Genomic DNA, 24,044 nt, shown 5'->3' on the forward strand with positions numbered 1-24,044 from the left:
TACTGAAAATAACAGATTTTGTGAAAGCAGTGGTTGGTCCATACAATTCGATTCCAAGCGAGCCAGACTAGTTTTCGTTGGAAGGTCCATCTCTGACAACAGAAATAAACTATTTTATTTTGAATTCAACTACAACTTCCTTGAAAACAGCACAGCTAAAAAACTTTAGGGAAAAACGCGAAAACCTAAATTTTCCACTATAATAAAAACTAGTGCCCCCGCCGCACAGCATCATCAAGATTGATAGTTATTCAAGCCGGGTGGAAAGGGGGTGGGAGGTTGTAAGGCAATGGAAAATTTCATTTATAATAATAATACTTTATAATTGGCTGGTCCTGAAAACAACTTGTTGGTTTGTGGTTTATTTTGGGTCACAATTTAGGCCCGCTCGATTTCTGATAGCTGTGAATTTTTCGCAGGGCGACTGTTTCTGTTCGGTAGCGATGGGGCTTCTTAACGCTAACCGTGACTGGGGCACTTTTACACGGCCTTCGTTGCCAACCAGCCCCTGTCAAGGACGACGTCTCTGTACAGCCAGCATCACTGCCATGAAAGGCAAAACATTGATTTTGAGCCGAATGATTAGAAGCTGTATTTAGTTACAAAATGTCGATTAAATTAAATTATTAAATCATCCCACAAGATGCAAAACGTCGTGTGAAATGCTTGAATATCGAGCATAGTGCCGAACATAATTCTTTGGGGCTTTATAGCTATAACGCCCCATATATGTCGGTCGCTGTCAAACTCCATATGATGGTATAGGGTTGCCAGGGAGTTGTTGCCAACTGCTTGCGGGGAGCCTTTCCTCCGGTGGACTTACGGTTTGTTTGGTACAGGTCATGTGGCGAAAAATGCTGATCTGCTACTTCTCTGATGCTGGTAGTAGGACGACGGTCAAACGCTCGTTTGCGTGCCTTCATTCATAAAAGCTCAACAATATATTCAAAGAATGTTGCAAATTGTCAACTTGATAATTCCAAAAATACTCCAAATAAACTATGAATGTGCTAAAGTCGACAAAATCGCATAGAAATTGCTTATTCCAGAGCAGAATTTACCGGTCTAAAGTGTATTCTACTTCACTCCGGTTATGTCTCTGACATTACCCACCCATCTTTTTTAAGATTGTCTTAGATTTGGATTTATTTTCAAAATTTCATTTAGTTTCTAGTGATTACATCAAGTCATCAGAATTAAAAGCTTTATGCAAAAAAATTTAAAAGCTCCTCCCGAAACAAAATCCTGGCAACGGGCCTGACCGAAGGATCAAGTCTCGAGGGCTACACTGGCTTAGGTATATTCAATCGAATCTTCCGCCGCATCAATCAAACTCAATGATCCTGCTTCAGTTTACGTCGCCGAAATTGATTTCATTCAGTATACACTTGGGATTTTCGATAGTTTGCCCACCGATCATTACCGCTTTGTCTGTAAGATCGTACAAGATTACCTTACTTTGGGTTCCCCCGTACTGCTCCATCCCAGGTAATAAAGCGGACACTTTAGCTAAGGTGGGAATTGGTCTACGAAAGACCAATCTGCTTCAATCATTTTTTTAAATATCTCTCGTCAGAGGAGGCTAGAAAGTTGGCAGACACCTTGGAGCAATGGGCAGTGGTTACATTCCATCATCCCGAAGGTATCAACGAAGCCTTGGTTTAGAGGAATGGAAGTGGGTCGAGATTTCATTCGTGTGGTGTCTCGACTCATGTCCAATCACTACAGGTTAGAGGCTCATCTCTGATGTATTTAGTTTGCGAATAGCGGTACCTACGCTTGTGGCGACGGTTATCACGACATCGAACATGTTGTCTGGGAATGCACCGAATACTGTTCTGCCAAATCTCAACTATTGGATTGATGATGTCTTTGATGAAGACCGTTCGAGTCCATAATCGATGTCGTTGATCGTTGTCGTTAAAAATGCTAGTTTACTCCTTTAATCTTAAAAAAATCTCCAAATTGGAGGAGAGAATTTGCAGGTACCCCACGACCAAACACAGGTGCTACTGGTCAGTGATTCATTTTTGTTACTAACATACGAATGCTCTGTTCTGTAGCGCTGTTGACACAGAAGAATAGAGTGAAGCGTGCATAACTGCGTAATACATTCAGGCTCATTACGATGCGAGCCGCGAACGCGTACAGAAGTACATCATCGGAATCCGGTTGCGTTATGGCTGGAGTGATTTTATAAGATACAAGTGAAAGGATACCAAGAATATGGAATACTTAAGACATCGGCCATCGAGCTGACTCGATGGCCAAATGACAATAGGATTGGGGTTTTTCTGAAGGGGTAGATGATGTCTTCTACTTGACGCAGTTGCTGTCTGGTCATGGTTGCTTCAAACAATATCTTCATCGGTTCGGACACACTTCTTCGCCATTGTAAAAGCTGTAAGCTTAAAAATGTCGGAAAACATGGCAGCAAATGATCCTTGTCTGTCTTGGCTTCAATTAGCGTGGATGTTTCTGAGATGTGTCGAAATGAGGGTACATGGATTGTCGTCAGCAAAACTGTGGCACTAATATTACCGAAACAAAAACGAAAATGGCGAAATGAACAGTGAGTAGCAATCCGGTGAAGAAACCGTGTGAGGGTGACTGCGAAGGGATGTAAGTTGGTCGGTAGAATAGACGAGCAAGTAACAGAATCTTGAAGAACAATGGAATATCGGTGTCATAAATTCTCATCAGTTACCCTGTCACTAAGTTGGTGTCGAGTTCTGATGAAACGGAGTGGATACGAAATTCCTTAAGTAATTTGATTGAAGGTTTTGTGCTCTTCACGGACAAAGATGGTTTTAAGCAATTTCCTCCTTAGTGGAAAAAAAAGATTTACCAAAATTTTTCGCCATCAGGTAGAAATATAGCATAATTAAAAAAATCATGGAAGCCGTTATTTTTATTAAAAATATGTTCAATCCTTTGGGGAAAAGGGAACTTTTGGAAACACCTTTAAACATTTCTTCGAAGAACTACCTAACATTTTTTGGAATGCAAAAGATTCTGGAAATGATTTTAAAACTGAGAATAATAAACTCAGCCAAGGTTACACGACTTTAATATATTGGATATGAACCTTTTCTTTATCAGTTAATCATTTTGAAATGATATACTCTATTCTACGATTCAAAATGACCTTCATACATTTTAATGGCCTTCTCTAAGTAATTGAATTTTTCCCAACCCACCTTGTCGGGGCACATGCTGCATCGCAAACTCCGTTCCTCCGTCCCACGCCAGCAGAACAGAATCAAACCATTTCGTTTTTATTCCGAACGCGTGTAGGTTATAGCAAATCTACCCGCACTGTCGGATCTGCGGTAGAGGAGAAACGAAACAACACAGAACTGAGAGCTAAACACCGGATGAAGCATATTGGTGTCCAATTTCGATTTAAGCCACACAACCCGATCAGAAACACATAACAGAAATATTTCAAAACTATATCTCGTATTGTTACTTGTTATAAATTTCTGTTATTTTAACTACTAACGAGACCTAATTTATAAGACAATATATTATAAAAATTGTGTTCTGTTATAATCTTGTTATTTCATTCTGATCGGGAACCCGGAAACTACAGACTCGGCAAAATGTCATTCGATGAGCATGGGCGGTCAAGAAAAACATTCGAATCGTACTTTTCAGATGATATTTTTGACACCAAAGTAACCATTTTTTTTTTTTTTTTTTTTTTTTTTTTATTTCGATTATAGAGGTTTTAACCTTAAGGTCATTCGCCTCTTCGGGTTAGAAAAATCTCTTATGAAAAATTTCTAACCCTATGTGCGGGGTCGGGACTCGAACCCAGGTGCGCTGCGTACAAGGCAATCGATTTACCAATACGCTACGCCCACCCCCTCAGTAACCATTTAATCTATAACGCCCTAAGCTACCATGGTAACCATGGAAATAACCAGTTCTCTATGAAAACAATTGCGGTGTCCGTCACGTATTCCCGTAATTATCCCCGGTGGGAAATCAATCGGCCACCAGAGTTGCATTGCAGTGTACATTCCTGGATGGAACAGCGAACTTGACTCGGGATGTAAATAAATTGAAGAGAAGAAAAAAACTGCCGTTCCGCTACTTCATTTGTAAACTTGCAAATTTGCGAAACTAATGATGCCTTTCCTTCTGCACGTCCTACGTACGTTTCGACGATGACGTTGGGTGGTTGCAGTGAAAAGTGGATCTCCGGACTTAACTGGTCCGTGTTATGGTTTCATATGTGCCCTTTATCGGATTGGCTGGCTCGTCGGGTGGGTCGACAACCGGTCTCAATGGTCGGATGCTGAGCCAGTATACAAATACCTATGTAAGCGACGAATGAAGCTTTTTTGTTTTCATTTTCGAGCAGTCGGTATTGGCCTCTACCCTTGAACGTGACACTGGATTGCAGGATTTTCTTTCGTGCATATGTAGGGTGATGTGCCTATTATGGCAGTAGAGCCTATTGTGACCCTATTTCGTACCCCTTGGTTTCGAACCAAGCATATGAGATAATGACACTATCGATTTGGCTAAAACAGGTGAGAAAAAATAAGCTCAAGTTATATTCTTTATTTGTTGTGCACATATGTATTTAGAACTATCCTCTAAATCCAACTTTTAATTAAAACAAAATCACCTTATTGAAATATCTACTAATCCGCCTCACTCACGTAGTGAACCGAAACTGGATGCAACGGCGCTTAGCAAAATAAACACTTACGAGCCTGCATTTACCGCCTCATATCTCGTTATTCCAGCACAAATATATTAAACATTGCACTGATACATACCTTTATTTTAGTTGGAGAACCTTTTTATGATAATTTCACTTTAAAATCACTCGTCAAACACTAGAATAGGCCTAGTGTTATAATAGGATAAAACTAAATACGGGGGTTCCTATTATTGGCATGTTTTGCTGATACACTACCACAATCAAAACCAACTTTTTGTATCCATCATACAGAAAAGAATCACCAGTGCGGCCAAACCAAAACATGAACTTGTAAATATAATGTAATGCAATTTCAGGTATAAGTAATCAATTACTTCAAGTTATTCAACTAATTGTTGATTGCAGATATTTTATTTTCATCTGCACATACAATTCGGATTGCGAGAAAGCAATGTGTGATGTGAAACTTATCATTCCAGTTGCTAACCTTCGAATGGTTTTTTTCTGCGTGTGCAATTCTGGGCGCTCTTCTACTAACAGCTGATGAGTTTCATTGATGTGCGTGATGTTTACGTTTGTTTTGATCGGCTGAAAAAAGCAGAATGATTCGTTTTACAAATCACATGTTGGCGTCCATGATCTGGATACCTAGTTAGAATCGACGCAAATGGAATATGAGGCATTGCGTTTCAACTAGATTGTTTTTCGATGAGGTGGAAATTGGCACACCCATGAGGCGATAATTGGATCGTTGAGGTGGGAATAGATGCTCAGAATGGAACATTTATTTGCATTTATGCTGAAAATTGAGGCAATTCTGCTAAGTAAGCATTGTATAGATGTTTAAGTAACAGTACACTGATACTTTATTCTGAGAAAGGTTATAGATAATATGGCTTCTATTAAAGTTGTTCAAAAAATAGTGCGACCCTCTCCCTAATGGTGCCAAAATAGGCTCATCACCCTACTTGGTTTTGGGGAGAACATTGTTTCCAGTTCTTTTTCTGTCGTGCGCTACAACCTAACCAGTAGGCTGCGGTAGATATACTTGATCTGTGTGTGCTGAGAATAATAACGTTGCTGGTAGTAAAGTCTCGGTTTTGGTATGTTTACGATTAGTGCTTCGAAGTGAGAGAGCTTGTCACGGACAAGTTTTAGGTTTCAAGTATACACTGACCGCTCGTAAAGAAAAATAGCGTCGTAATGACGAACCTCAAAACATTGTTGTGATTATAATTACAAATAATTAACATGCCTAATGAAAAAGGGTCTGCAAATTTCAAGCTCTACAGAGAATGGTGGAATCATCCAATCTCACCAAGGCTGGTAACCTTGGCAACTTCCGTTCATTTATTATGTCATTAGTGTTGTGGCATCTGCGAAAATTGGGATCATAAACTCACGGTGGTACGCAGTCAAATGCAGTCGTAAAATTTTCGAGTGTTCATTAACACGTGATGATACGTCTGTTCATTTGGGACCAAAGCTCGTTCGAAACAGTTTTAGTACCTGATGCCCCGAGAAGAACCAGCTGAATCGCTGGCATTGTTCCAAAACGCGTTGCGTCTATTCCACCGTCACTAGTAGTGACTCTGTTACCGAAAGTCCACATTCGGTGATCTCACTTGCAGTTTCGGGATGTGTCAACGGAGAAGTTAGTTTTCACACTCACCAACGAGAATAAATGATAACAGGCACGAACGATTAATGCAATTGTGTACATATTCCAGACTGCGGTAACGATAAGAGCTGCTTGGATTGCTATCGCGCAGTAGGCGGCGGCGCGGTTCGTGTTCATGTTTTTATCGGTAACAATGGAAACTGGTGTAACTTTCACACTGATATTCATGCAAATATGCAGAAACAGATTCCAACGGATACGTATTTTTTGTTCTATTCTGAAGGTAAGAAAATACGACAGCTTCAATTACGACGCACGTACATCTAACCCGACTCAGCCTGTCATGTCACGTAGCGGAGGTGTTGTTTTTGGTTCAGTTTTCCTTGAGGAGGGCGAAGAAGAAGGTGTTTTCTCAGTCACTCTTCTCACCGCTATGCTCCAGGGAACTCGGCGGAGCAAGATAAGTGTACGTCGCAAACAATTACTGATTAATGCCGAGCTAGGCAGATAACGGACGGTATATCGTCATGTGTTTACTTTTCGGCTTGTGAAGTTGGCCACGTGAATGTGAATGAGTTGAAGTGAGATCTGGCGCGTTTCGGGGTTCGAGTCGGTTCCTGCTTTTGCTGTTATATTTTATTCGGCAGTTTTGGGGGAATTCTGGGTGATGCGAACTCAATAGCAATTTCTCTTAATGCTGGAAAAGTTCTACTTGTATAGAGTTGTCCTAATGCAATTCGTCATACTTCAAATACATTTTACACTAAACGGTGGACTGCTGTGAAGTGCCACTAAATAGACAATTTAACTAGCCCACTATTTTCTGGAGAGTATTTTCAATTCGCCAATTTACACTATTCGTGGCTGGGAATGTTTTAGCATTCCTTAAAATTTAAACTCCTTTTGATACCGCTTTAGTGATGAAAACGTTGGCTTTCCTGCCACAACCGAAGATACCCTGCCTAATCATCAACTCACCGATTTGATCGTCCATCCAAATACATCCGCTATACTTGACGCACTTAGCTTCTGTCGACAAAAGATTTTGAGCGTCCTGTCATAGCAATATTAAAGGTTGTACGGAATCAAAGTGACTTCTTTCAAGTATATCTGCCCATTGGCCACAAGAGAGCCGCTCCGCTTTACATACAGTCAAATTGCCTGCCAAATCATGTATTGTTTAGCAAATTTATACATCTTCTGCTTTCTAACTCCATCAGGGACGTAGAACCTATGACGAGCAGTGAAGAAAAGGAGCCCGGGAAGCTACCGGAAATCAACTTTTATTTTAGTCTATTCGTCTATGATGGGATAATGCGATTTTGTCAACAACTGAGTGTAGAGCTGCCTCACACGTAATTTCCCCACTGTATTCTGTCGTTCATCGTGATTCGGCGCCTTTTGGGTTTTCACTTTTTTTGCGTCTTGCAACATTGGGAACGTTTGCAAGTCTGTCCGCTTCAACATTACCAGAAATACCTGCGTGTCCTGGGATCTAACTAAGCGTGATTTTTCGTCCTTGAAGTGCACGCTCTAGTTGCTGAATCCACGGGTGTCTCGAGTGACCTCCTCGGAGTGCGTCAAGGCAGCTAGCGGAGTCGGTGAGGATGAGTACATCATCATGCTCGTTGGTCATCGTTGCAGCGGCAACTAGCGCATATGCTTCGGCTGAGAATACGCTACATGGTCCTGGTAGGGTGTAGTGATTTTTTGTCCTGTTTGTCGCCAAACCTGCACCTACCTTCTCGCCCTCTTTTGAGCCATCAGTGTAGATTTGTTTGTGCGTGGGGTACTGATTATTTATGAAGTCCTGAAATATTGGCATAGCAATCTGACCTGATGTGCCAGCTCGGATGTTTCTTCGTACTTTGTCGTCGATCTTTGGTATTGGGCTATACCACTCCCTATCAGTTAATCTTTGAAGATTGCATGGTATTGGCATGTGGTATCCGGTGATATGGTGGACAAGTTCTGCCGATCTTTTGGCCACAGGATAATCCGCTACAGCACCGTTTTTTCTGTGAGGCGAGTTACTAGCTGCGATAGTCGTTGAATCAGTAATAGTCTGAACGGCAGGCAGCCTGCTTCAGCCATAATTGACGGAACTGGACTGGACCTAAAACCACCAGAGGCCTGACGTATCACTTCATTATATGTTGGAGCGAGGATTCGTTCCATTCCCTCATGGTTACTGCTGGTGATACAAAGTCCAAAAAATAGCTTGGAGACAACTAGCGCGAAACCGACGTTCAAAAGCGTTGCTCGACTACTTCTTTTTAGACGGGAACCCAAAATCCGTAATATGTTAATTCTTCGGCTGCAGCTATTCTTGATGGTTGTGAAATGCTGTAAGTAGTTCAGTTTGGAGTCAACCAGAACTCCTAAGATTCGCATCTTTCTAAAAGAGGGGATGGGGGCTGTTCTGGCATCACTGGCAGTTGCACCATTGCACCTGTGTCGAATTGACAGATGCAACAAATTTGTTGTCATGCTGACAGACGACGAAGTGCATCACGAATGTAGTGCGAGGGAACTGTCAGACAACATAAGTAAACAAACAACTTAAGAAGGAAAGTAGGATAGAAAAACACCATTTTGAAAGTGATAGTAGTAGAATAGTAAAATACGTTGGAATAATAAATTAGAAGTTGTGAGCAAGGAAATTATTCGGATAGTGGATAGATTAAAGATTAAGCTGTACTAAGATCCAGAATACGTAAGTTTGTGAAACAATATAAAGCAGTGAATTAAAGCAACAAATTTATGACTAGATACGCGGAGGCAAACACTGGACAAATACGAACGGTACAGTTGAGATTATCAATTCCGAGATAAAACGAAGTAAGTGAACGTACAAATTAATTACTAAAACCGATAAAATGAAAAATGTGAATATTAAATTGTAGATAAATTGCGATAGACAGCGATAGAGGAAGGAAAAGAGGAAGCTGTAAAGTAAGGAGAACAAACAATTGTGAGTAAGACAAATAATCGATTATTTACGGTAAATTAAAATAAAGTTATTTAGTTTGATCTGCACAGTAAAAAAAGGCGGATTTTCAAAAATCTTGTTTTCGCCTGCCGTCCGAACAGGGGCCTTGTTTATTCGGATGGCCCGGCCGCGTTTACGATGCTTTATGTTGCAAATGTGCAGTAGCTTAGACTTTGTGGGTGCAATCTCAAAACCAACACTAGCTGCCCAATCGACGACCGCTTTGACAGCTTTTCTTAGCTGACATCGTATTTGCCCGGGGCTTGCTCCTCTCACTATAAGTAGTACATCATCTGCGTAGAGTAAGATTTCGACATCAGTTGGAATAATTGCAAAAATCGGTTCCATTGCAACCAGAAACAAAGTAACGGATAGAATAGATCCCTGCGGGACACCGTTTTCTGCCATACGACTGCTGGATGTTGCTCCGTTCGCTAAGACCCGAAAGGTTCTATCAGATAGGAAACTGGATGCGATGTTGAACAGACGGCCAGAGATTTTCCAGCTCGCGAGAGTTTGAAGGATGGCTGGTCTCCAAGTTGTGTCGTAGGCTTTAGATATGTCGAGTGAAACTATCTCAGCATGCTGATTGCCATTAAGGCCGATGAGCGATTCCATCTGGGCTAGATGGGATTCAATGCCTCTACCCGGACGAAATGCATGTTGGCGGCGATCCAGTCTTTCATTTTCTTCCAGTTCTGTGATAAGACGACGGTTAACTAGGCGTTCGAACAGTTTACCTATGCAGCTCAGGAGAGTAATTGGGCGGTAACCAGCTGGACTACAGCGGTCTCCTTCCGGTTTTGGAATCGGGTTTACCAAACCTTCTTTCCACTGGTCCGGAAATGTGCCAGAGTCCCACACCTGATTAAAAAGTTCGAGTAGAGCTGCTTTAGCGGAGAAAGGAAGTCGTTGCAGTAGGGGGTATCCAACATTGTCAGGTCCTGTTGATGCTCCGCCGCCCTTGGAGAGGGCCCACATAAGCTCGTCCATGGAAAAGTCTCCATTAAAACGTTTGAAGAGATTCGGTCGTCGTGATTTAGGTAACGCCTTTATCATTCCGGCTTTCTTTTTACGAAATTTTTTGTTATAGTTAGCGTTTGAGGATTTTTTCTGATATTCCTCCGCAAATGCTTCAGTGATTTCTTGTGGATTATTGGTGATACCACTTGGAAGGCTTAGGGTGACCGTGTTAGTGCGCCTTTTCCCCTGTAGTTGATTAATGCGGTTCCATATCAGTGTTGAGGGGCTGTCGGGGTTGATACTCTGCACTAGATTTTCCCAACTTTTTTGTTTAGCTTCTGAAATGACTTTGCGACAGGCCGATCGGGCTTCGTGGAAAGATTTGAGGGCAGCCTCTTTACTGGGTTCGCCGTCCGCAATGCGACAGAGAGCACGTAGTTTTTTTCGTCGGAGTTTCACTGCTTGCTCTACCTCAGGGCTCCACCAGACAACTGCCTTGGGCCCGGATTTTCCGCTACTTCTAGGAATACTGGCTTCGGCTACGGTTAAAACGTTTTTAGTGAAGCTCTCAACTGTCATTTTCTGGTCGGAACGAATGGTACTGCTGGTGAGTTTTTCGTAGAGATCCCAGTTTGCTCTCTCGTACATCCATCTTGGTCGTCGAATTGGTTCGTCTGGTGTTCCAGGTGTATCGATCTTAATAGGGAAGTGGTCGCTGTCTGCACAATCTGGGAGTATTTTCCAGATGAATTTGGCTGATATGGATGTAGAGCAGATTGATACGTCCAGCGCTTGCGTGCTTCCGGTGGAAGGATCAACTCGAGTATGGGAACCGTCATTCAACACCACCAGATCTCTGTTGACTACAGTTTCCAGAATTACGTTACCTCTTTTTTGTGCTTCCGTTTTTGTATTTATTAGACGACTACCCCAAGCAGAATGGTGCGCATTGAGGTCACCCAAGACGATCAGTGGTTTCGGTAGTTCCTCCAACAGGTATTTCAGATTTTCAGCAGCGTTTTTGTCTCTTGGTGGGAGGTATACTGAGGCCACTGTCAGTTTTGAAGGTGCGTGGAGTTGTATTGCAACAGCCTGTATGTTGGTGTGTATCTGAATTCGTTCGAACGGAGTTCCATCCTTCACCGCCAATCCTACACCTTGTCTGACGTGGGGGGAGCATGGTCCTAACAGGAGATGATAGGACTTACCTACGTAGTTGGTTGTGATATTGTGTTCTTCCGCATTTGTTTCTTGTAGGCAGACTACTGTTGGTTGATACTTGTTAAGTATGATTTGCAGTTCGTTCCGATGGGTTCGAAGGCCGTTTATATTCCATTGGATAGCGAAAGTCGTCGATGATGATATAAGGCTAGATTCTGAGTCTGATCGATTTCGTGCTAGAAGGTTTTGTGTTTCTGATTCGGGGTGCTGTTTTTTGTACCGGTGTTGTTCTATGTTTGGTTGTTCAGCCATTTATACCATTGGTCAGAGGCCTCCATAACTTCGTTGTTTTGCGTGGAACACCCATTTTTATAAGGAATTTTTCGGTTACGCTCAGATAGAGGGCGCAGATTGGATACAGCGATTGGCCTTCTGCCATAGCCACTTTGCTGTACCTATGCGGGGGCGAGCAAGCGTGATTTTGTTGCGGTTGGCTTTCTGCCATCGCTGCTCTGTTGTATCTTGGCAGGATTATAGCTGCTCGGTTTGGCTTCTGCCCATGGTGGTGCATTCTGCCAGTGCTCTGGCCAGTAATGGGAACAATCCAAGATCTGTGCGAAATCCTAGAGGAATAGGCGCTTAGTCCCTTGTGCGTCTCTCTTCCGGCGATTCCTGGGCGTCGTGGGTTGTCCGTCAGTTCCGGTGAGAGTGTAGCGTCCGCACTGACGGGGCCGCGGCTACCCAGGAACCTGAGCGGGTATACGGTGATCTGGTCTTCTACCATAGCTGAAGAGATCGTGGTTTGCGTTCTTTGAAGTCTAGTTTTTGTATACTGCAGTTGGCCTTTTGCTATAGCCGTTTTGTTGTGCGTTTGCGGGAGCGAGAAAGTGTTAGTTTATTGCAGTTGGTCTTCTGACATAGCCGCTGATGTTTTCGATGCTATGATTGGTGGGTGTGCGTGAATAGATATAAAAATTATTTGATTGAAGTTGAATAGTTATTCAGACATATTGTGCACCTCTTGATTCTCGACGTTTATTTGGCCTGTTCCACCTTCGTTGATGCTGGAGTGGTTAATTCGAGAGGTACTTTCAATGGAATATGTGCTGGCACTAGGTCCATCTAATTTTTGTTTCTTGAAACGAGTTCTAGTTGCCGGACCGGTTGGTGTTTTGAATTGTGGGAGCTCGTTGTTGTCCGAAGAGGTTGGTACTCGTTGCTGGCTGTTGGTTGCTGCTTCGTCCGCGCTTTCCCCGCTAGTTGCGGTGCAGGAATTCCGACCTTTTTATTTCGTTGGTTGTGTGCAGTTGTGCCGGATTCGTTATTACTACTTTTTGATTCGGTTTTAGAAACTAGGCGTTCTCCTAAAAGTTTTCTGTACGCGTTTTTATATTTTTCGAGTTCTTCCTTCAAGGATTCAATTATGGGGTTATTCTGTTGATTGGCAGCTGCTTGTTTGCGGAGGTTCATTACTTCATCTCGCAGAGCTTTAATCTCATTATTCTGCTTCCGGGCTTTATCTAGCTCTTGGCGGAGCTCCGTTATCAGCCGATCCTTTTCGTCGTCCTGAGACTTTGTCTGATTTGCGAAGGTAGATGACGATTTTGCCTTTCTAAAATGTGCCCGAGCCTCTCCGTATGTAAGGTTGTTATCAGTTTTAAGTTTAATTACCGCTTCTTCTTCTTTATAGATCGGGCAGTTCCGATCCGTGGGCCCGTGATTGCCCTTGCAGTTGCGACAAAACTCGGGGTTGCCACATGCTTGGGTGTCATGAGCTGTTTCTGAGCAGTTGGGGCAGATCGGGGACTCGGTGCAGTTTTTTCTGGAATGCCCGTACTTCGCACAACCATAGCACAATAGAGGCGATGGGTAGTACCTGCGTACTGGCAACCTGATAAGTCCGTAATACACGTGAGATGGGGGAATTTGTCCCTTAAAGGTGAGGACTACAAGGGGTGTGTTGCGAATCTGGGTCCCATCTTTTTTGGTGATCCTTCTAACATCATGGATGCCTTGCGAAACAAGATTTGTTTTGAGGTCTTCTGGGTTCATATCGATGGTGTCTACATCGTACACCACTCCTTGGCTAAAGTTCATCGAAGGGTGCGGTATGATTTCGACTGTGGTGCCATCGATTAACTGCTTGAGGGTTAACAGCTTTTGGAATGTCGACTGAGAGTTCGTGCGAAGAATATATTTTGTGCCTCTCGCTTCCTTTGAGGCATTGACCAATAACTTTGGATCGCGACCAAGTAACTGCTGCAGCGACTTGTTGATGATGACAGGGTTGGTGGGGAGTTTGGTTGAGGAAGGGATAGTAGCATGCTCTGAATTTTGATCTTTATCAGTGTTACTCACCGCTTGCAGGAGAAGGGTTTGGGTGAAGATTCTATCCCCGTCTTGCACCATCCAATTAGGCAAGGTGGGTTGCAAAGATGGTTCCCCCCCATCGGGAGGGGGGCTATTAACCCCCATGGGATAGCTTAATTTAGGCCAGGCTGGTAAATCACTCTCACATTTTTTTTTTTTATTCTTGATATAATATAGCACTTTTAGGGGGATCTATATTAGCACGCACTTGCTTTTTGGAGATGTCATGCGCTAACTGCATGCAGTATAAATGCAATGCACTTAACCGAAGACTTCTACCACTGATTTATACTGCGAAAGTTAAACGTTGTAGCAAATTCGGTGTGAATTGAGCTGGTTAAACAGAATAAAAAGCCCGGAGCAAAAGGTCGTACGTGCGGCACGTACCGTGTATCTACTCGAACTGAGTAAAGTTATGTTGTAACTCACATATCAGTGAATTCGTTATAATACTGATTTAAGTTGGATTGCGTTGAATGTTGATGTTTCGGCCCAAACAGACGTTCCTGAAGATGAGTGCGGCTTACATTCTTGCTACGTATGGTTATGTATTATTTTGGACAGCAAGCTAAATTGGAACTTACACCTGGAACAGGTAATTAGTAAAGCTATAAATGCCTTCTGGGTCTGCAAAAGAACTTACGGTAAAACATGGGGCCTTCGGCCTAAAACGATTCAATGGATTTATACGACAATAGTAAGGCCTAGAATAACTTAAACTTCATTAATATGGTGGCCTAAAACTAAAGAGGTGACCGCTCAGAAAAAATTGAATAAACTGCAAAGACTAGCTTGTATTGCAACAACTGGGGTGATTCGTAGCACACCTTCCGTGGAATGCTCTTCTAAATCTCCTACCGCTTCATCAGTTCGTGGAATTGCAGGCAGAAAAAAGTGCCTTCCAATTAACTCGATCTACAAAAATTGTAGAAGGAGATGACAGAACATCTAACGATCCTCGAAAAAATCAATATAAATCCTATTTCACATTCAATAATAGACTGGATGCAGATGAAGGCAAACCGAGAAATTCTCTATAATGTGACTGTAACAAGCAGACAAGTGTGGGAAACAGGTGGGCCATATCTAGGTTCAGGCTCTATTGTTTTCTTTACGGATGGTTAAAAAATGAATAGCAGTACAGCAGCCGGGGTGTTTGTATGCGGGATAAGAACAACTATCCCGATGGGACACTACCCAACTGTATTTCAGGCGGAGATTAAAGGAATTCTTGAGTGTGCGTATATCTGTCTCAAGAGGAAATATAGATTTGCAACGATCTGTATCTTTTCAGACAGCTTAGCAGCTCTTAATGCTTTGAAAGCCTCAACTTGTCAGTCGAAGTTAGTTATTTAAGCAACTGTCAGGGAATAATGAAGTAAACTTGCTTTGGGTGCCCGGTCACAGTGAAATTCAAGAAAACGAATCAGCTGATGGTTTGTCAAGACAAGGTTCCGAGACCGAGTTTAACCTGTGTTTTAAATATGGAACTTAGGAAATGGGAAATGGCTATGGTAGAATCGAACTGGAACGCCACAGATACTGCAAAGCATGCAAGGAAATTTATAAAGCCGAGTGCCAAAGCCGCTCGAACTTTACTTAATCTAAGTAAGAGGATCCTTAGAATAATAACTTGTTTGTTTACCGGTCACTGCCCTAGTAGATATCATCTACATGAAATGGGGAAAAATTCAAAGTCCGAGCTGACGTTTCAGTCAATTTAAGAATGAGACAGGGGAGCATCTACTTTGTGATTGCAGCGCTCTTGTTAGTAACAGATATTCAACTCTTGGAAAAGGGTTCCTACAGCCCTCTGAGATTTGGCAATCAAATCCTAGTAAGGTAATCAGATTCATTAAACGAGTTGATTCTAACTGGGATAATATGCAAAATCAGACAAGGCCCTTTGTATCTCAATTATGAAGGGGGAGCTGAGGTGCATAACATCAAATTTAGTCATACCACAATATTCCTTTAAATGGTCGCAGTGGAAATCAAGGCTCTACAGCGAAAAAAAATGGTTATGCTCTATCTAATATCTATCTATTCCAAGGATGTATATTGTTGAGCGCATTTTTTCGAAAATTCCAGTGAAAGTGGAAGTTGACCGAGTAATAAGGAATCAAGAGAAAAACGGCACATTGTGGTCGGAAAATTAAGAAAACGTGGAATCAATTATTATCTTTCGTTATTGGTGTCTTCGGAAAAGTTGTTGTATGGCACATAGCGCTTTATTTGATTGAACCATACTAGTTCGGAATACGGTCGCTAGGGCGGCGCTGTTATTAATTTTTTACGAAAGCTAGTTGGAAATGTGGTGTCTTCAAGATAGTTAGAGGTCCTATCATGTAAAATGTATCTTCTAAAGCTGCAAACTTCGTAGGCCCTGTATGTTACGAGATGGAGCATGTTTTGATTAAAAATTTAACTTACAGATTATGTTTCCAAAAATGCACCATATTTTAACACTTGTAGGTCCTACAAAGTTAGTATCTTCACAAGACATACTTATAACTACCTAACATATATATGTTAGTCGTAGATATCTTTCTATCTTATTTCATTAAAAGTTGATAACAGCGCCGCTCTAGCGACTAAATTTCGAACTAATATGAAATAATCAAATAAAACGCTAGATGCTGTGCAACAACTTTGCTACGGACACCATAACTCTACACCGAAAGATAAGGAAAGGACATGTGAATTATGGGTTACCCTCTTTTGGACGCCGCCATTCGCTTCCCAAAAATCTTCGGGGGTATGTTGTTAGATGTTATCTATCTCGCATTAAAAAACATCATCACTTCGGAGCAGGATGATTTTGTAAGAAAGCGCTCGATAACTACTAATCTGATAAGCTACGTGTCATCGCTGATTGAAAAATTGGAAAAATGACAACAGATCGTGTACATCGATTTCCCGATAGCTTTGGACCGTGTTCGTCATCAGCTTGCTGTGGAAAAGTTAAAACGGACAAGGCTGCAGGACTGGCTGACTAAATAAATCTCGTCGTACCCGCCTCGGTGCGACTACACTGTCGGATCCTTTCCACATTATATCGGGCGTTCCTCAAGGAAGTTATCTCGAACCTCTTCTATTTGTGCTCTTTGTGAACGACCTCTGCAGTGAATTATCGTCGTCTAAAATCATGTATGCAGACGATCTGAAAATTAGCAGTGTTATAACTACTATGGTAGACTGTTGTGCATTGCAAATGAGCGTCGATAGGATCATCGACCGGAGCGACAGAAACGGAATGAGTGTAAATATTCAAAAATGCAGCACAATCACCTTCGAATACTCGTGTTCTGCTTCCGTATAACGAGTCGTATCCGTTAAGGACCTTGGTATCATTCTCAATGATGTGTATTGTCTAAAAATACTATAGATCACACTGGTATGAAGGTGGTAGAAAATGGAGCTACTATTAGGACTTCAAATCGAACGGGTACAGAACTTTATCAGGTTTGCACCTCGTCGGTTAGCCTAGCAAAATCGCTTTCAGCTTCCAGTCACCACAATTTTTACAAAAGTCCATGCATGCGATGAAGTTCTCGTGCGATTTGCGGTTGATCGCATATCTGAGAATGCCACCAGTCAAATTTAGATGGCGTTGCAGCCGGAGAGATGTTTGTTGCTTCGTGGTGGTGCTCGTTGTTCTCCCCGGCGGTGGACCAAGCCTACTCAACGGGCCAGCCAGTAGGTCTGTTCATCGAATACGGGTAACGCGCAGCTTCCGGTTCACTGGCGCCCCAACGACCCACTGGTATCTAGTTCGACATGGTCTACCCGGTAGGGTGTCGAGGTCGGTCCGATTCCAGTGAAGCCTGACGTCCCGTTCACTGGCGCCGTGACGACTCGAACCCGGTGCTACATCGTGTACTACTCGACTGATCCCCGGCGATGGACCTAGTCTACACAGACGAAGGGTTCCCCGGCGGCGGAATGTCTTCTGAAACCCGATTTGTGGTTTGTGGTTTCACGGCGGCTCATGGCCCTACTTTGTTGGTCCCTTCGCCACTTCCTCTGCAGCTCGGTTAGTATACTCTGTTGACAGCGTCCCACAGAAGCTCGCCGTGGCACATATATTCGAAAATATCGTCAACTCTCTGTCAACTGTTCGAGCTTCTTCGAACCTAGGGCCGTGCTCCGGTATCTTTTACACGTTCACACACTCCAGGCTTGAAACTCCAGGGGGTGACGAAGCGTATCCAACCCGATACAGGTACCTTCGGAGGTATTCATGCCTGGACAAAAACTGCGTCAAATTGAAGTTTGCCTCTCCATGCATCTTATGCACCCAAGCCGACACATTTGGGAGAAGTCGGTGGGTCCTCCTTCCTTTCTCCGCGTTGTCCCATTCCTGCTGTCACTTAGCCAATGAGTCCGCTCGGACCAGTCTCCTTTCATTTCGTGCATTCCTCCGCTGGTAGCATTCCATGTCCTCAGCCAGAGTGATGCAGATGGAAATCATCCCGGCAATTACGCATACCACCTCCGACGATATCATTCTGTACGGGCCACATGAACAGCTTCGATGCATTCTCCGCGCTCGTGATGACGGTGCTGATGGTGTCCACCGTCGATATCCCTTTGCGGAACCCGAACATTCTCCGCGATAGTCCGTTGGTGGATTCCAGCTTCTGGATCTTCCATCTATGTGGGAATTAGCTATCGTCCAGGCATTTCTGTAGTACTATCCTGAACACGTCCGGAAACGCCAGGATCGCGGTCTTCAGTGCCACGTTGGTGATACCGTTCGGGAGCTTTCTTCGCTTTCAGCCATTATGTCACTATAAGGAGCTCGTCGTTCAAGACTCGATTGTCACCAGCATTTCCGCCGTTTGCATCAACGTACGGTGTAAACGGCCATGCGGTTGGGTCGTGCTTCGGGAAAAGACCCTCCACGATATTCTTCATTTTGTCAGCGCACATGAACGTCGTCAGCGTCGACGAACCCTTGACGCTGACCAACACCACACGGTATGCATTGTTCCAAGCGTTTAGACATAGCTCCTTGTAGCAGGTGGATTTGCTTAGCACAATCTCGCGTTTAAAAATGGCCCTGGCCGCTCGGAATGTTACCTTACAGTCTTCTCTGACTGCCTCAGATCTTGCTCTCTGAACACGTCTTCTGGCTTTTAGGGAGGCAGCACGGAGGATGCTGAACCTTTCGTTTTACCAATATGCCGTACGCCGACAGTTCCACGGCTCCATTTTCCTCGACATTCTCATCATTTCCCTGATTGGAAGGAAAAGAAGGAGAAAGAGAGGAAGTAGGATTGGAAGGGTAGGAAAAATAACAGCACAAAGATAAACAGCAGATAAGTTAAACTCACAAGTAGTTCAAATCGCTGACAAGACAGCCTAAATCTGTTTACCGCATTGGATAAGGAACTTTAACGTCTCTGAGTGTCAGTCGTCCAAACACGGTGTCGCCTATGGTAGGACGACCAAAAATATTCGAAGTCGCAATAGCGTTACTACTGAACAGTTCCATATCAGATGATATGAGGCTCCATAGTAGTGTTAATAGCGCCATACAGTTCAGCGAGCCCCTCGGCGCCCATACAGCAAATCAACATCAACAAACCGCGCCCTTCGCCTTCTCGAGGGATTGGCACGAATATCGGTCACGGACAAGACAGTCAGATAGGAAGAAAGAAAAAAAGTCAAGTCATTCGGTAAAAAGTAGCGTAAGCTAGAACACATTTTCACAATTGTTATAAATTAACCCAATTCTCAAGTTAAATAATTGTTCCCATTTCTAACTAAATCTACCCTAACTGTACTGTGGTAAGTTTAATTATATTAGATGTTTATAAATACCTAAAATTTAACCTAACAGGAATTAAAGCTACGGTACGGACAGAGTTAGTGCGGGTAGGAAACAGTACGGATACAATTTATACGGAGAAACAGTACGGATCGAAGACTGTGCGAACAATACCATTAGGAGCACATTTAAATTACAATTTAAATAGACTTCGAAACCGAACAGGTCATTAAGGTTAGTAGTCCAACCTAGCTTATTTGATTACCGTGAATCTCTAATACTATTATACTTAAATGCTAGGACACAGACTGATTACTGTACGGGTACGATTTAGACAGCTCTTAAGGCAGCGAAAATATTAACAGTAAGAATTTGTATTTATACTCTAAAACTTAATCCTAACACAATATTATCCTCCATGCAGGAATTTATAATCCAACCTTGATTCACAACGAATAAAGAAGATTCATAGATTTGCTAGTTTTCACTGCTGTCCGGCAACAAGTAGAATTCTCAGAATAATAGCAAGAGATTTTTGGAACTCACTAGGCCTGGTTTTGTCCAAAAAAGATTTTGTTTGACAACAAATTTGTAGATTTCGCTAATTGAAGTGCTCGGGTGAAACCCAAGACGGGATCTTTTCCTTCATCCAACTTATTTAAATTGGCAAAGCAGGTTCAGCACCACCAAAGTAAATATCCGTGCCTTCTCTAATTCGTCTGCCCATTTATTACCGGTAATACCGGAATGCCCGGGTACCAAAACGAGGTTAATAGTATTATCAATGCTGCTTATTCGATTGGAATTCGGCACGCAATTCCTATCTTGGACCGTGAGTTGTCCAAGCTAAGTGCCTATATTGCAACTTGACTATTGAAGCAAAAGTTTATAACTTTACCGGACAAACTCTGTTGAAGAGCCGATTGTATAGATCACATAATCGTGACGATTTCTGCTTGAATTACAGTACAGTGCCTACCAAGCGAGTGCAACTGTTCCAATCCCATTTCACTATAGTAGACACCAGCACCTATACGTGCCTCCATCAGAGAGCCGTCAGTGTAACAAGTCACTTGCGCTTGCCATTGTATCTTTATATAGCTAGACAACGACTTCTCTCGAGATGGAATCTTCATGTAAAATGTCCTGTAAGGAATATTACATGAGAGTGTAATATCTCTGAAAGTAAAAATTCTCACACCACATAACCATTTGTGACCACAGTAGTGTATGACTGGTAGCAAAATAAACATGATTACTGTACCAAAAACTAGTAACCTCAGTATGGACACGATAATGCTTCTTGATTCAAAGCAACATTGTTGGTGTTTGATTAAGAAAGATAAACCTGCAACAAAACGTATCCAGTTTCTTTACTTACCATTACAACAGTGCGTTTCTTAAGCGTAAATATAAATAAGCTTGACCTGTATGTGTCCATTTACAAAGTGATGAAAGTTCAACTTGCAGTTACATTCTCTATTTACTTCAAGTGGAACAGGCCCATGCGAGATAGCAGTAAATAGTTGATAATATCGTCTGAATAAAGACGGACCCGCAATTCACAAATAAAACTAAAAATTTTATTTGAAAAATAATCAGTTTGAATATAGTTCAAGAGACCTAAGCTGCTATAATCCTCGGGGTAAGCATAATTTTCCAATGCTGATATCAAACCGGATGACACACTTGCAGCAGATTCAAATCAGTTTTACAAAGAAAAATTACCCCGGCAGCACATAAATTATACGCAAAAGCATCCGCTTCATCCAACCAATCCGGTTTAGCCACCAGGTAGCAGTTCAATGAGATAAAACAAGTTACTTCCCTTCGATCCAAAAGGAAAAGCAAAAGGCTCCAACTTGCAGCAATCGAAGCAGCTGCAGGAGCGAAATAAAGGTTACACGCATGTACAACAACCCAGCAGAAACGTGATTTAAGCCGATGTTTTAACATTAATAATTTATATTTAAGTACCCCGGATATAAACTTTCCTCTTTCCAGTCTGCTTAACGTTTGCAACAAAAAAGACCATCCAAAACCTACAGAAAGCAATATATTTTTCGCATCAAAACTCATCATCCATGTTTCCAATCGAGATAGACCCCCACACAGATCTGATCGAACACCTCTTCCAAACGAACAAGGGGTCGTAAATTGAGAAATTATCGCAAATAATTATCATATTATACGAACAAGAAGGCCAAACGGGGGAACCCCGAATGAACTTTCAAATTCCGCAGAGCCTCCTGCGCGCGAAACAGCCAGACGTCGCGTGTAGTAGCTGCTATCCATACCTGATGATTATTGAAACATCGGCCTGCTGTTTTTACGCTGTCTTCCTCTCTGCCACGGCCTACTACGAGCTGTCATCTAGCACATGTGTTGAATGATGATGATGCGGACGAGTGCACTGGTTACTAAATACACCACACAGCTAGAACACACGAACCACACTCTCTATTTTCTTCTCTAGTATCTTCTCGGATCAGAACTCGGTTGTAATTTCGTAATTGATATATTTTTACACTATGCCGATATGTGCTGGTATTTATATTGCTGCCGTTGTTTTTGTTGTTATTCTATATTTTACTTTCTAGTATGACTTTCACATCTATCCCATCCGGCACGGTCGTTCTGTTTCCTGCATACGCACACCACCAAAGCAATCAAATCACGGAGGAGTACATATACAGTAGGTTTGCTGCCTAGCGGAAGAAAATCGATAACAGTAAGATTTCTCCTCCTAGAGTTGTGACTGCACTATTCACACATACACGCCCACGTAAGTACTTTTGAGCCAAGAACATTGATATCATCTTTCATCACACCTCAAGAACAACCGAATAACGATTTCTGACCGCCACAGGTGACATTTCATTGACGAAGAGTGGTTCAATGACTACTTGGTTACGCAGTGTCAAAATTTCCCCTCTCGCGTTCGCTCGGACACGCACACAGCAAACTGCAAGAATCGAAAGGAACTTGATTCATGTTCTGACAGGGCACCAACACTAGCACATGCAATTTCTGCTACACAATAAGGACGATTCCACCCACATACGGACCAACACAAACATACATTTTCAGGTTGCCATCTAGTCAAATTGAATAAGTGTAAAAAACCAGACAGTGAATGTTTTCGGTGTTTTCTTTCACTATTTCCACTCTCGCCGAGAAGTGAAACTTAAATTAAAAAGCCAATCAATGAGCAGATCTAACGGGGAATGTCATTAGCATCATCTTCAACTAAAAAATCGCTTTCCAATGAAATCGAACATCGAAGATAAAAGCTTGCGTAGCATCTCCTATTGACGACCAGAGCATAACAAATCGAAGCTGGCCAAGAATTTCATCGAGCTGACTGGGCACACAAAGATGCGAAAGAGAAAAAAAAACACAGAGGTTGTTAAGCATTGAGTAAACAAAGAAGAACCAGAAACTGGTCGATGTTTCGGAAAGGTGGCGGCGACGGCTGCGACGATAGGAATCTAGCACACGGCACAGGTGAGCACATGAGGTCCGGCAAATCTCCTATGTTGGATCAGAATCAAGATTCGGCTGCCCTATTTTATGTTCAGTACGCGTTTCACTGAACGACTTTTGAAAACGTCTGTTCACGTACGAATAGAGAAGCAAGCATCGTCCGGTGGTACGTGCCTTTGCTGCTAAATAGTGACCACTCTTCGGTAGCTTTTCTTACCCACTATTTTCAGATGTCGTATCCACTTGTTTGCGTGAACGGAATCACTGCTTATTTTGATGTGACATCCGCTCACATCACACAACAGGGACGAACCCCACCGGCACTAAGCGGACTGTCGAAACGTGGATTCGCGAACTGTCACCCGTCGTATCCCGAGGATGAAACGGAAGCACTCGAAACGGCAGATTATTCAAGTGGTTCAAGTTGCAAACTGTGAACCCACTGAGCAGCACAGATAGGAAAGAAGCAGCCGCAGCAGCGTACTACTACCGCACTACGAGCGACCGTGCAGAGAACCCGATTCCGACTGGTATCCGTTGGCTGTGGCGCTGGTGAATAAAGCCAAAGAGAGTGAGCCTCTGCTAAACAGTAACTGGTTTGGTTGGATAGCCGACTCACTGGAGAGAAGTTCAAATATCGTGGCCACAGTGCCAGATGGAACCATCAGCAGCATCGCAAAGAGCGAATGGAGCCGCCATGCAGCAAAGTTTGAAAGACGTCAACACCAATACACACTGGCATTGGGGCGGAATGTGTGTTGGATAAAATGATAAACAAAACTTTACACGATAAGCAGAAAGCAGTAAGCTCGAACCGGTTCAGGGGATGAGTGTGGATGTTTTGGTTATTGTGTTGATGTTGGTAAAAGTTCGAATCGGAAAGATCTAATACCGGTTTGGGTTAGCTTTTTCTTTTTTGTGAAGTATGGTGTCACCTAGCGAGAGCTTTTGATAATGCTAAACATAGGTAAGGTGCAATAAAGTTAATACCACA

The 24,044-nt window shown here is 42.7% G+C and overlaps 1 protein-coding gene and 1 long non-coding RNA gene across 6 annotated transcripts in view; one reads left to right on the forward strand and one right to left on the reverse strand.

Annotated features, from left to right (window-relative positions):
* LOC131691208 (putative polypeptide N-acetylgalactosaminyltransferase 9) overlaps positions 1 to 23,590 on the reverse strand; it is a 253,878-nt gene extending 230,288 nt beyond the window's left edge. For 2 of the 5 annotated variants that reach the window (XM_058977435.1, XM_058977436.1), the window contains exons 1-2: positions 23,268 to 23,589; positions 21,862 to 22,272 (exon numbers count right to left, since the gene is read on the reverse strand). The gene's annotated coding sequence lies outside the window, so the exon portion shown is untranslated. Of the gene's footprint in view, positions 1 to 21,861; positions 22,273 to 23,267 lie in introns of all 5 variants that reach the window. The other 3 variants (XM_058977439.1, XM_058977437.1, XM_058977438.1) reach the window with 3 other exon arrangements.
* On the forward strand, positions 22,243 to 23,395 carry LOC131691210 (uncharacterized). Its single transcript, XR_009305734.1, has 3 exons — positions 22,243 to 22,349; positions 22,434 to 23,071; positions 23,258 to 23,395. It is a non-coding gene; the product is annotated as an uncharacterized LOC131691210 (long non-coding RNA).
* Positions 23,591 to 24,044: the final 454 nt, after the last annotated feature.

The sequence above is a fragment of the Topomyia yanbarensis genome, chromosome 3 (genome assembly GCF_030247195.1).
Source record: "Topomyia yanbarensis strain Yona2022 chromosome 3, ASM3024719v1, whole genome shotgun sequence".
Classification (NCBI taxonomy): Eukaryota; Metazoa; Arthropoda; class Insecta; order Diptera; family Culicidae; genus Topomyia; species Topomyia yanbarensis.